Source organism: Panicum hallii, chromosome 3, assembly GCF_002211085.1.
Source record: "Panicum hallii strain FIL2 chromosome 3, PHallii_v3.1, whole genome shotgun sequence".
Taxonomy (NCBI): Eukaryota; Viridiplantae; Streptophyta; class Magnoliopsida; order Poales; family Poaceae; genus Panicum; species Panicum hallii.
Window position 1 is genome coordinate 21,578,694 of NC_038044.1, and position 13,150 is coordinate 21,591,843.

Below are 13,150 nucleotides of genomic sequence, written 5' to 3' on the forward strand. Positions count from 1 at the left end.
CTAAAATAATAAAAAAATAAATTATGCCTACAGATTTGAATTAGAAATTGTTGTTATAATAATTATGTTTCATGGGAAAGACTTTGGCAGTAGACGACTGATAATATTATGATTTGAAAAAGGATCAGTGATAATATTTTTTATTCAACTGAAGAAGCACAAACCAGCCTAATTAGAAATTGGAGTTAATGGGATAAAAAAAGAAATTGAAGTTAATAACCCTGTAATTGTCTTGAGACTGTACTGACGCTGATGGTTAGGGAACCTGTGGAGTATTAAGATTGAATTTTGAAGGATGTGGAGTGCATTCCACATGCTACTATGTTATCAAGTACAAATAAACAATTATTAACGTCTTGCTACGGACAAGTATATTGGTAGCTACTCAAAGCATTGGAAAAAAATCTAAGAAAATATAAGCACCCATGCTAACTCCAACCTTGGTTGGCAAATGAACATAACCAAACTGTTGAGTTCTCGTTCGGATCAAGGTTTTGTTAAAAAATTTAAATTTTGATTGAATTTTAGTCAATTTAGTTTGTAAACATGAAAAATCATATTTATGTATTTTTATGGCAAACACTTCATGGTGTTAGAAAATCTATCAGGTTCTATAGTACATATTAGTAGACACTGACTGCATACCATAACATACGGCATGATCTGATTTATCAAAGCCTTCTATCAGGTTCTATAATAGTACATATTAGTAGCCTCTGAGGCTTTTGACTCTTATTAGGTGGTACCACCGTCCTAAAATATAATAATTTTTTAACTTGATCAAAGTTAAATATTTTCATCTCCAACCAATAATATCTCTAAAAATAATTATTTTTAAATAGAAAAAGTTACATATATTATGATAGTTGGTTTTATTATGAATAAACTAAAATTATTTTTATATTATCAATCTTTATGTTTTTTACCATCTACTGTTAAAGTTTAAAAGGTTTGAGTTAAAAAAATCTAAAAGTTTGACTTAAAAAAAAGTCTAAAAATATCTATATTCTAGGAGAGAGGTAGTAGCATTTTTGAAGTAATAATCGTATTTCGTTAAACCTCGGGCATGGTAATGTCGCCGGCCACCAAGTCCTACACGCCTACCGTCGGAACTTTCTAAAACCGGTTAGTTGTATAAGGATATTTACAGTCAATCGCAGCCACAGCATGCGTTACTTTATTACATTCTCTAAAACAATGATTAACCGAAAACAAGATGAAGTTTGATATCGCCATTGACTTTATCTCGCAGATGTGTCCTCCCATTGCCGATAGCCTGTAATTTTTTTGTCTCCAGAGCTTGCATCGGTTTCTAGGACACATGTGTCATCCCCTCCATATAGCCGATTTGATCGCCTCCCAGGCCACCATAACCTCCGTTTGGAAAGCATCCATTGCAAACTGTACATGACCTGCTCCTGCCTTCACCACCTCTCCCCAAGAGTTCCTGATCACGAATCCCCATCCTCCTTTCGTATGAGCCATATACGCTCCGTCACAATTAACCTTCAGCACATCTCCCCTCGGCCTTTTCCACCTGTGTCTGGCCTCTCGAGCATGACTTCTTTTTGCCTTCGAATCTTTCTGAAACTCCTCCGTGTGTGGACGCACAAAATAAGCAAATATCTGAGATGGGTCTCCGACGGTCCCCTTCTCTCACCCTATTTCGCTCTTGCCACCACTGCCATAACAAGTTACAGGTCATCATCTGTACTCTTCTTTCCATGCCCAAGATCGATCTGATCCTTTCTTCCGCTGTTTGCACCAATGCTAGAGCCTGACGTGTGTCCTTCGGTGCAAGCTCTCGCCACAACTGCTCGACAAACTTGCACTTGAAAAAATAAATGTGCCCCATCCTTATCCAGGCGATCACACATAACACATTTTGTCTCCAGTTCCATCCCTCTCCGTTTCAGCATCATCTTTGTTGCTGTTGTATTTTGTGCCATCCTCCATGTGGAAGTTTTGTGGGGAAGGAGGAGAAAAAAGATCTCTTAGGTAGCGTTTGGTACGGCGTTTTATAATGAACAGCCAGTTCAGTGTCTATCCTGCCTCCTGCCCGCCATGGAGTGTTAATTTGTTAATGGATACGTGATTCTCTTCCATGTCCTTGTGCACATAAGCAAGCAGCTCCGTGCTCTCCGCATTTCCGCGGCGTGTCTAGCATCTCTAGCCGAGCAGAGCACAACATCACACCTGCTGGCGGGGCATCTATTTCTCACTCGCGCGAGCCGAGCCATGGCAGGCTCGCCTCTCGCCCCCGCCGCCGGTCATCTTACCCGTCTCCGAGGGGCGGGCTCTATGTATTCAAGAGTATTTAGTTGAATACCTGTTACTTTTAGCCAAAAAATTTATATATAGTGTATCCTATGTATATCATTCAAAAAAAATAAAAATAACATAACAAACCGGCTCCTAGAGTCCCGATCTCTCTTTTGGCGAAAAAAAATGGCAGCAGCCCATCTCCCCCATCCCAACCGCTGGCCCACACAGTCACACCCAGCCCAAAATTCATGCTTCTGGTCTCCAAGCCTCTGGTCTCCGGCTCCCCATTCCCCTGCACCTCCCGAGCCCCGTTTGTCCTAGCCGAAGCCCTGCCATTGCCCTGCCGCCTGCTTGCGCCACGCCGGCTGCCGCCTCCCCGGCCGTCTCTCCGGCTGTCCCCCAGGCTCCAGCCGCGGGCCGCGCTGGGGCGCTACCGCGCAGGGGCACGCCGCCAGGCCTGCACGCTGCGCAGGCGCAGCCGCCTTCGCTTGACCTGGCAACCGCGCAAGGGGTAGGCCAGCAGGGCCGCAGGGGCGCCGCCATCGCCAATGGTGCTCAGTGCTCAGGGACTGATGGACGCCGTGCCGGGACTCGCGCACAGGGCAGAGCAAGAAGCCAGCCACACTCCACATAGCCACTGAAGCTATCCCAAGGTGAAAATATATCATTGCAAATTTGCAATTTGTGATTACTTATAAATTTGTGAAAAATTAGCAGTAGTGCGGTGAGGATTTTTTTTCTAAAACTTGAATACATGTAATTTGTTATTTGTAGGTCTAAACTATGAAAGGAAGAAGATTGGCAGTACCACTACTGATTTCAAATCTTTCTTGCAAAGAGCTACCGCAAAGAAATAATCTCCTGAGTCAGAGGTTGTTACTCCATCTACTAATAAAGTCAGATGCAGATTGTGGTATTCCAAGGATAGAGTACCGGTGGGACAAGTACGATACCTCATGAAGCAGTGAGAGATGAGCAGCGATAGCCAACTAATTCCCAATAATCGAAGATGAGTAGCGACAGCTAGCGACAAGCACGTCAACTGGGTTCCCGATCTTGTGAAAGATTCTGATAACTTTCAATTTGATGGAGTCATGACACAATTCGATCTGATTTCTCAACAACACGTTCCGAGCCCCGCAATCACAGCACCACATCTCTTCAGGTTATCAACCGGTGTTGCACGGCCGACCTCGCCAAGAAGGCTAATCCTTGCCTGCGAATCGAAGAGCACGAACAAGAATAAGGAAGAATGCTACCAAAATTGCAGATGTACGATTAACTCACGAAGTTGGGGTCTCACAAACCGACGAACGGCGAAACTGTTCTTGACAGAATAATCTAAGCAAAACCCAAACCCTAACTTGCGTCACCCTACTGAATATAAAGTGTTAGGGCATGCAAGACCCTTGGACGCACCCCTAATGGGCTCCAATACGATACACGGGCCAACAGCCCAAAAGACGGCGGCGCAACACCGAGACATATTTTGGACGTCCACTTGATTCGATGATTCCCGTTGACTCAGGCATTATTTGGTCATGGGCCCGGTGCCATTAAAAGCTCTATGAAAATATCTTTCCAACCATATGTGGAACGTCGGGTTTGGGCGTCCAATCTAAGACAGACTACTCGTGGACTCCGAGATAGATTCGAAGCTGAGTTGTATTGGGCCTCCAGGTGTCTTGGATGTCCTTTGCTGGCCTTGTCCGACTCCAAGCTCCTCTCCACGCATCCCCTGATCCTCTTATTCGTTCCTAATTATAATATAATCATTAGTTAGTAATCTATTCTCAAAATCATAAAAGGAAGTGCTTAGGAATGAGCTCACGAATAAATTCAATTGTCTCGCGTGAGCTCTAGTGATTGGACCTTGAATGTCCAACGGAGTGTTGTGTGCATCCAAATGAGTGATGTCCTCCTCATCCTCTTCCACTTGAATTGAAGTCATTCTCGACTCAAGCGCATCTTCTTCCCCCAAGTAAGGCCTCAAATCTGAAATGTTAAAGGTAGGACTAACTCCGAATTCGGGAGGCAACTCAAGTTTATATGCATTATCATTAATCTTCTCAATTATTTTGAAAGGACCATCAGCTCTAGGTATTAACTTTGATTTCCTCAAATTTGGAAAACGATTCTTTCTCAAGTGCAACCACGCTAATTCACCCTGTTCAAGTTTAACTTCTCTTTTACCTTTACTACCAGCTACTCTATATTTTTCAGTCATCTTTTCAATGTTGTGCTTAGTTGTTTCATGCATTTTCAAAATAAAATGAGCGCGTTCTTTAGCATCACTATGAATTCTCTCACTAGTAGCCAAAGGTAGAATATCAATAAGAGTATGGGGATTAAAACCATACACTATCTAAAAAGAACTTACCTTTGTGGTAGAATGCGTTGCTTGATTGTATGCAAATTCCACATAAGGTAAACATTCTTTCCACATCTTCAAATTCTTCTTCAAAACAGCCCGCAACATGGCGCCGAAAGTGCGGTTCACCACCTGTGTTGACCATCAATTTGTGGATGACAAGTGGTAGGAAATAACAATTTTATACCCAACTTGTTCCACAAAGTACACCAAAAGTGACTCAAGAATTTTGTATCACGATCTGAAACAATAGTAGCATGCATACCATGCAAACGTACAATCTCTTTGGAAAAGAGGTCAGCAATATGAATAGCATATCACTTTTATGATATGGTATAAAATATGCCATCTTAGAAAATCAATCCACTACAACAAAAATGATATCCCTTCCCCTCTTGGTCCTAAGCAATCCCAACACAAAGTCCATAAAAACATCTGCCCAAGGAATAGAAGGAATAGGAAGAGGCATGTATAAACCAAGTGGATTCAACCGAGACTTAGCTTTTTGACATGTCGTGCAGCGAGCCACGAACCGCTCAACATCTCTCCTCATCTTGGGCCAAAAGAAGTTTGAGGCCAAAACATCCTCCATCTTTTTAGGTCCAAAATGCCCCATCAATCCTCCTTCATGCGCTTCCTGCATCAACAAAAGACGAATAGAACCAACTGGAATGCATAGGCAGTTAGCTCTAAATACAAATCCATCATTGATCATAAACTTGTTTCATGTACATCCCTCTTTACAATTCAGCAACACATCTTTAAAATCAGGATCAAGCGCATATAGGTCTTTTATTGATTCAACTTCAAAAATCCTACAATCAAGTTGGGATAGCAAGGTATATCGTCTAGACAAAGCATCGGCAATCACATTATTCTTTCCTTTCTTATGTTTGATGATGTAAGGAAAAGATTCAATAAATTCAACCCATTTAGCATGTCTACGGTTCAGATTATTTTGTGAACGAAGATACTTAAGCGATTCATGATCAGAATGTATAACAAATTCTTTAAGCCACAAATAATGATGCCTCGTCTCTAAAGAACATACAAGAGCATACAATTCCTTACCATACGTAGAACAATTCAGAACAAGACTGTGCAATTTTCTCGCTAAAGTATGCAACAGGTTTACCATCTTGGATCAAACCACCACCAATGCCCACTCCACTAGCATCACATGCAAGCTTAAAAGTCTTACCAAAATTTGGAAGTTGCAGCAATGGCGCGTGCGTAAGCTTGTCCTTCAAAGTGGCAAAGGACTCCTCTTGTGCTTTTCCCCAATGAAACACCATACCTTTCTTCATCAACTGGTGCAACAGCGCAGCAATGATGCTGAAATCTTTGATGAAGTGGTGATAGAAATCTGCAAGATCGAGAAAACTTCTCACCTATGTGATGCTTTGGAGTAGCGGCCAGCTCTCAATGGCTTCAATTTTCTTCTCATCCACCTCAATTCCCTATGGAGTAACAACATAACCAAGGAAAGAAACTCTATCAGTGCAAAAGATGCACTTCTCAAGGTTAGCAAACAAATATGCATGTCTCAAAGCATTAAAAACAGTATGTAAATGATCCATATCTTCAACCAAAAACTTGCCGTAAATTAATATATCATCAAAATAAACCACCACAAATTGACCAATGAAGGCCCTCAAAACTTCATTAATCAAACGCATGAAAGTACTAGGTGTATTAGTTAAACTGAAAGGCATTACTAATCACTCATACAACCCAAATTTGATTTTAAAAGCTGTTTTCCATTCATCTCCAAGTTTCTCCTTATTTGGTGGTAACCACTACGCAAGTCAATCTTTGTAAAAATTATGGAGCCACACAACTCATCAAGCATGTCATCTAGCCTAGGAATAGGATGACGATATCGAATAGTAATATTATTGATGGCTCTGCAATCAACACACATATGCCAAGTACCATCTTTCTTAGGAACCAAAAGCATAGGAACAACACAAGGGCTAAGGCTCTCACGTACGTACCCACGGTCCAAAAGGTCTTGGACTTGTCGCTGAATTTCCTTAGTCTTCTCGGGGTTGGTTCTGTAAGCAGCACTGTTTGGCAAAGTGGCTCCCGGAATCAAATCAATTTGATGCTCTATCCCTCTCATAGGTGGTAGCCCCGGGGGTATCTGAGCTGGAAAAACATCCTCATACTCCTGCAAAATGTTAGTGATAGCAGGAGGTAAAGAGCTAGCAATATCATCAAGTGAAAACAAGGCCCGTTTGTATATCAAAGCATAGCACACATCATCATCAGAAATTTCAGCAAGGTCATATTTTGTTGCAAGCATAAATCCCCCCTTTAATTTAATCCCTGAGCCTTTGAATTAGGTGGGGGCTTCTCCTTTTTAGGTGGGAAAATAGAATTAGCAACTTGCTGGTTTTCAGATTTAACATTGTTTGAACTATCAGCTCTTTTCTTATCAGCTTGTACAATTTCAGCAGGGGTCAAAGGAACCAAAGTAATTCTTTATCCTTTATGCATAAAAGTGTATTTATTACTCCTAACATGGTGTGTAGCATCATTATCATGCTCCCAAGGATGACCCAACAAAAGTGAACAAGCTTGCATAGGTACCACATCACAATCAACAAAATCAGCATAGGCACCAATGGAAAAAAAAACTCTGCAAGTTTTTGTTACCTTACCTTTTCTAGAATCATTAAACCATGAATATGGTATGGATGTGGATGTGGTCGTGTGATCAAGCAAAGCTTCTTGACCAAATTTGAACTCACCAAGTTGTTGGAGCTTCCTCCATCAATAATCACACATGCACGATGGTAATTGATGATGAAGAAAATCTGGAACAAGTTGTGGCGCTGTCTCACGCTGCTGAATTTGCATGCTGAGCACATGCTGAACAATGATGTTCATGTAGCCCGAAGTATCTCCACCACCAAGGAACATGGTCCTCGGTGTCATTGGCAACGACATCATCATCATCTTCTTCTTCTACTATGTTGGAGATGCTGATGTAACCTTCATCTTCTATCACCACATATGCCCGCTGACTTGGGCAATCCTTCTTCACATGGCCAATCCCATGGCAGCGATGACACTGAATGCCGGAAGTGCATCCCGTTGAGGCAATGGACGAGGAACTTTGGGCAGGAACCTGCAAAGAATTTTTACCTGAATCTACAGCACGTGTTGAAGGCTTGTTTGGTGCAGCAGTAACGCCACTTGTGGTAGGTCGTTTGCCTGCTGATGTGAGCGTCCAAAAGATGGAGGGCTTGGCCGCCCCCGAATGCTCCGGCGTACGTGGCGCAAAGGATGTCCGGATGCTGGTCTTGTTCTACTGCTCACGTCCCTGCAATTCCTTCTCTGCAAGCATAGCACACTGGAACAATTGGTTGATAGTATTAAATTCTTTATAGTCAACAATGTCCCAAATTTCCCGCCTCAAACCAGAATAGAACCGACAAATAGAATCCTCGGTTCCCTCCACTATGCTACAACGCATCAAACCTTTTTGAAGCTCACCATACTAGTCCTGCATAGATTTATCTCCCTATTCTAAGCGCATCAATTTCTTACGCAGATCTCTAGTATATGATGGTGGAATAAATCTATCATGTATAGCAACCTTAAGTTCTTCCCATGTACTAGGTGAAGTGCCCTCTGTAGCTAAATCAGTCCATCAAATGATTGCAAAGTCTTTAAATTCACTAGTGGCTTGTCTAACTCTATGTTGCTTAGGAACAAGGTGGGCACTAAATTTTTTCTCTATTGTCATCTCCCAATCAAGATATCCCTTAGCATCATAATATCCCGAAAAAGAAGGTATGGTAAAATTAATCTTAGCATAAGGATCATCGGGAACACGATTACAATTACTAGTACCGCTCATACCTATGGTGTTCTTGTGAAGACGACGTCGTAGCCGCACTTGTCGTGTACTACGTGATCTATATTACCATGGGCATCTTACACCTCGTCCTCGGGGTGTCCGGTGTCTTCATAGGTTGGTTGACGAGTTTCCAACGCAGCAACCCTGTTGGCTAGCATGGACACCCTCCTGTCCAACCTCTCAATGATGTTGCCGAGCTTGAGTTCAATGAACGCGTAGGTGACAGCCTTAATGACAATCTCCTTCATATCTTTCCGAGCATTGTCTACAACAGACTATAGTTGCTCTTGGCTGACACACTCATTGAAGTCCTTAGGAGTGTTATTTCCATCGTCACTGGCATTGTAGACACAAGAACAGGTTATCCCTAATAATCTACTATGCAGGGGTAGTGGTGCCTCTCAACCAACACAGCAAAAAGGAAACACCTTACCAAGCTCTTACAAGGTTCTTACCAGCAAGACAAAGAATACTTGGGAGATGTAGCCCATGATTGCAAGGGTCAAAAATCTGTGTTACCCAAAAGTAGTATGTGGAGCTATAGGAAGGCCAAGTATGTAAGTGAAACACAATTCAATAATAGATAGCAATGCTGAATAAATGTCCGAATTGCTTGTCCATAGTTACTGGTCTACTTGTATCCTTATAACATTAGTGTCAACAAGTAAGGAGCAAGAAAGAAATAAAGAAGATCAGCAACAATACGATATCAGCAAGTAACCAGCAGCGCACACGATATCGGCAAGTGTATTCTCTCCATGTGCCTCCTGTTTTGTCTTTTAGCACTAGTAGAAATCAATTTTTTTCTTTTTTATTTTTTTGATATTTTTCTCAACCAGGAGCATAAGAATAGGAACACCACAAAGTATCAGCTCAATCTGATATAAAATATGATCCGTAGAAAATCACGAGCTTTCTTTAAAACGGGTGCTGGAACTTCTGAGCAAAAATAGACAATCTTCTGAATTTTTTTTGAAAATTCTGAATTCGCCAAATCCGGGGAATCGTATGTGGAAACTTTCGCAAGGAAAATTTGAAAAAAAAAGGAATACCTCAATAGGAGGTCCGAGTGAAAAGTTATACCTATTTTATGAAGGACCCTCCATATTAGATTTTTGTTGAGGTCAAAACTGGATCGGATGCATGAATATGGTGATAGTGGAGAACGGGGATGACACAACTGAACTTAGACACGAAGTAAACCAGCAATAAAAATACAAACTAGAACACAAGCTCAACCTACTGACTCTGAAATAGAATTATGCAAAGGCTAAACAAGGTCTGGGATGGGGAAAACCTAACAACTAAATTTTTTTTTGGGGCTTTTCTGTGGACTCTAGGATGAAAACAAACACATAAACTAGGTTAAGGGCGAACCTGATGGTGAACTAGAAGCTCTGATTACCAACTGATGTGAACTAGGGTTCCCAATCTCCCAAAAGGTTCTCTTAACTCTCGATTTGGTGGAGTCGCGACACAATTCGATCCAGCTTCTGAACAACATGTTTCGAACCCTGCAATCGCAGCACAACATCTCCTCAAGTTATCGACCGGTGTTGCACGACCGACCTCGCAAAGAAGGCTAATCCTTGCCTGTGAATCGAAGAACACGAGCAAGAACAAGGAAGAATGCAACCAAAATTGCAGATGTATGATTAACTCTTAAAGTTGGGGTCTCACAAACCAACGAACGGCGAAACTATTCTTGACAGAATAATTTAATCGAAACCGAAACCCTAACTTAGATGAATCTACTGAATATAAAGTGTTTAGGGGCGTGCAAGACCCCTGGACGCACCCCTAATTGGCTCCAATACGATACACTGGCCAACAGCCCAAAAGATGGCGGTATAGCACCAAGACAGATTCTGGACGTCCACTTGATTTGATGATTCCTGTTGACTCAGGCATCATTTGGTTGTGGGCCTGGTTCCATTAGAAGCTCTATGAAAATATCTTTCCAACCATACATGGAACGTTGAAATTGGACTCTGTATGTGGCTTGGGCGTCCAATCTAAGGCAGACTGCTCCTGAACTCTGAGATAGACTCGAAGATGAGTTGTATTAGGCCTCCAAGTGTCTTGGACTTCCCTCGCTGGCCTTGTCCGACTCCAAGCTCCTCTCCACGCATCCCCTGGTCCTTTCCTTCATTCTAATCATAATATAATCATTAGGTAGTAATCTATTCTCAAAATCATAAAAGGAAGTGCTTAGGAACGAGCTCACCTCTAAATTCAATTGTCTTGCACGAGCTCTAGTGATTGGACCTTGAATGTCCAACGGAGTGTTGTGTGAATCCGAAGGAGTGATATCCTCATCACAATGCCTACAGATGAAAACTGAATCCAGTGACGAAAATAATAATAATTATAATACAGAGCATGATCCTGGATTGAGGGCTCTTATCTCAAGCTATCTCATCAATGATCTAGATTCGGTTAGAAGGGCATACATTGCATTAGGACCATGTCGACCAAACATGAAGAGAGATGTATTTTCCCAATATGATTACGGAGGTATGAGCCTATTCCAACCTAAATGGTTTGATGAATTCAAGTGGTTGGAGTATAGTGTGCATAAAGATGCTGCATATTACTTTGTTTGCTATTTGTTCAAGGATAGTAGCAAATTTCCCCGTGGAGATGCTTTTGTTGATGAAGGGTTTCAGAATTGGAATATGAAAACTAGAATTCGTAAGCATGTAGGTGCTATTGATAGTGCTCATAATGAAGCTGAGGAAAAATATAATTTGTTCATGAAACCTAAGACATCAATTTATGAGTCCAATCAGAATTTGTAAGCATGTAGGTGCTATTTTGTTTTTGCACTACTTGAAATTTTGAATACCTGCCTCCCAAATCCTGGGCCCGCCGCCCCTATCGGCGGCGGCTCCCGACGGTGGATCCACCGCCTAGTGCCGCACCCCCCCCCCAGAGAACACCACTTCCTCGCTGGTCTCTGGTCCATCGGTTATCAAGCCGCCACCTCCGGCCAACAGCGTCGCCGCCGCCGACCGCAACCCACCACCATTGCCAATCTTTTTCCTTCCACCCCTCCCCGTCTTCTAAGATCGCCGGTGACCACCTCCCCCCCTCTGCACCAACCCCAACCTCCCGAAGTCTGGCCATTGGAGCTCCACGAGGAAGAAGCACAGTGTGTGTGACATTGCGAGCTCTACTCACGCGCGCGAGGAATAGATTTCCCCGGCTGGTTCCGAGCAAAACAGAACAGCTACTGGCTGGTTCCGAGCAGAGTAGAGCTGCAATTTTTCTACCGTTACATTATGGAACCAAATAAAGCTCGCAATCACTCATCCTACATCTTTGTAAGTATGATTTCCGCCTGGTCGTCTAATGATGAAGCTCCCAAGTGATTGTTGGGCAACACGGGCCGCCTGGCCTTTGATGACGTCTCTTAAATCACCGTGTCAAATATGCATAACAAAATCATATCCCCTGTTGCACCATGCATATAAATGATGAATTGATTGTATGATATGCTTGAAAGATCATTTGCCAAAAAATTATTGGAGGCAGAAATCGAGCATTCCCGTGGGAGAGTGAGGCGTTTGGCGGCATTATTATTTTAGTAGATGTATAAACTACGTTATTTTAGCCTGTATACTCCTTGCAAATAAACGGTCTTAGACGTCCCTAAAGTACAACTTTCACTAGCAATATGTCGTAATATAACTGTAGCGCATACAAAAGTGATGTTATTAGAAACTATTTTCGATATAAATCTACTTGTCGCAATAACGCGTTAGCACGAGCACAATACAGGAAATCCCTGTACAGGGAAGATCGAGCATGGAGCCAATGTGTGGGCCAAGGCCGGCGAAGAAAATCAAGGCTGTATGTTTAGGGAATAGTTCCCATTAGCTTAAGCCTCGCCTCTAGAAGGCTGTTTTTTTAGCGTCAATCAGTGTAAGCTCCTTGTACCTTCATGGAGGTCACCATCCAATAATACATTTTGAAGGCTTCTACCCCGAGAGGGCTCTCGTGATAGCGACTCGATTGAGAGCACCCTCATTCTTCCTTATCCATCTGCCCATCCAGCCTCCGCTCGTCCATCTTGCCTCCATCCCCATCCCCGCCCCTGCTGCCTCCTTACCGGTGTCGGAGGCAATGCTGGCTAGGACCACCCTTCTCCCGCCCCTCCCCCTCCATCCAAATATGCAGCGAGTGTCCTCACCCTGCCGCCAGCCCCTGACTCGCCAGCGTCACCTCCGACACCGGCGAGAGACCCCCCCTCCCCCCTCTTCTTACTTGAACTTGATCCTTTAGCGGGCGGGTCGTGTCAAAAAAAATCCGGTGTTTTTTCTTCAGCCCGAACCTAGCCCGACCTGATCATCGAGCCGGATTTTTCTGCCTGAGCTCGACAAGGCACGTGGGCAGGTCATGTGGGGTCACGTGCGGGGTTCAGGTCAAACCCGATCTTTTGTGTACAAATTTTGGACGGAGTTGTAATTTTGTATCCGTTCTGATTTTTATTGTAGGTCAAAAATTTCAGCCCGAGCACGGTCCACATATTGATCAGGTCGGGTTTATTGGGTCAAGTGGCCCATAATTAGGTATATTCATCATCCTCCCCTTCAACGCCTATACAATCCTACCCCATTTGAACGACGAGCTCTCCTCGC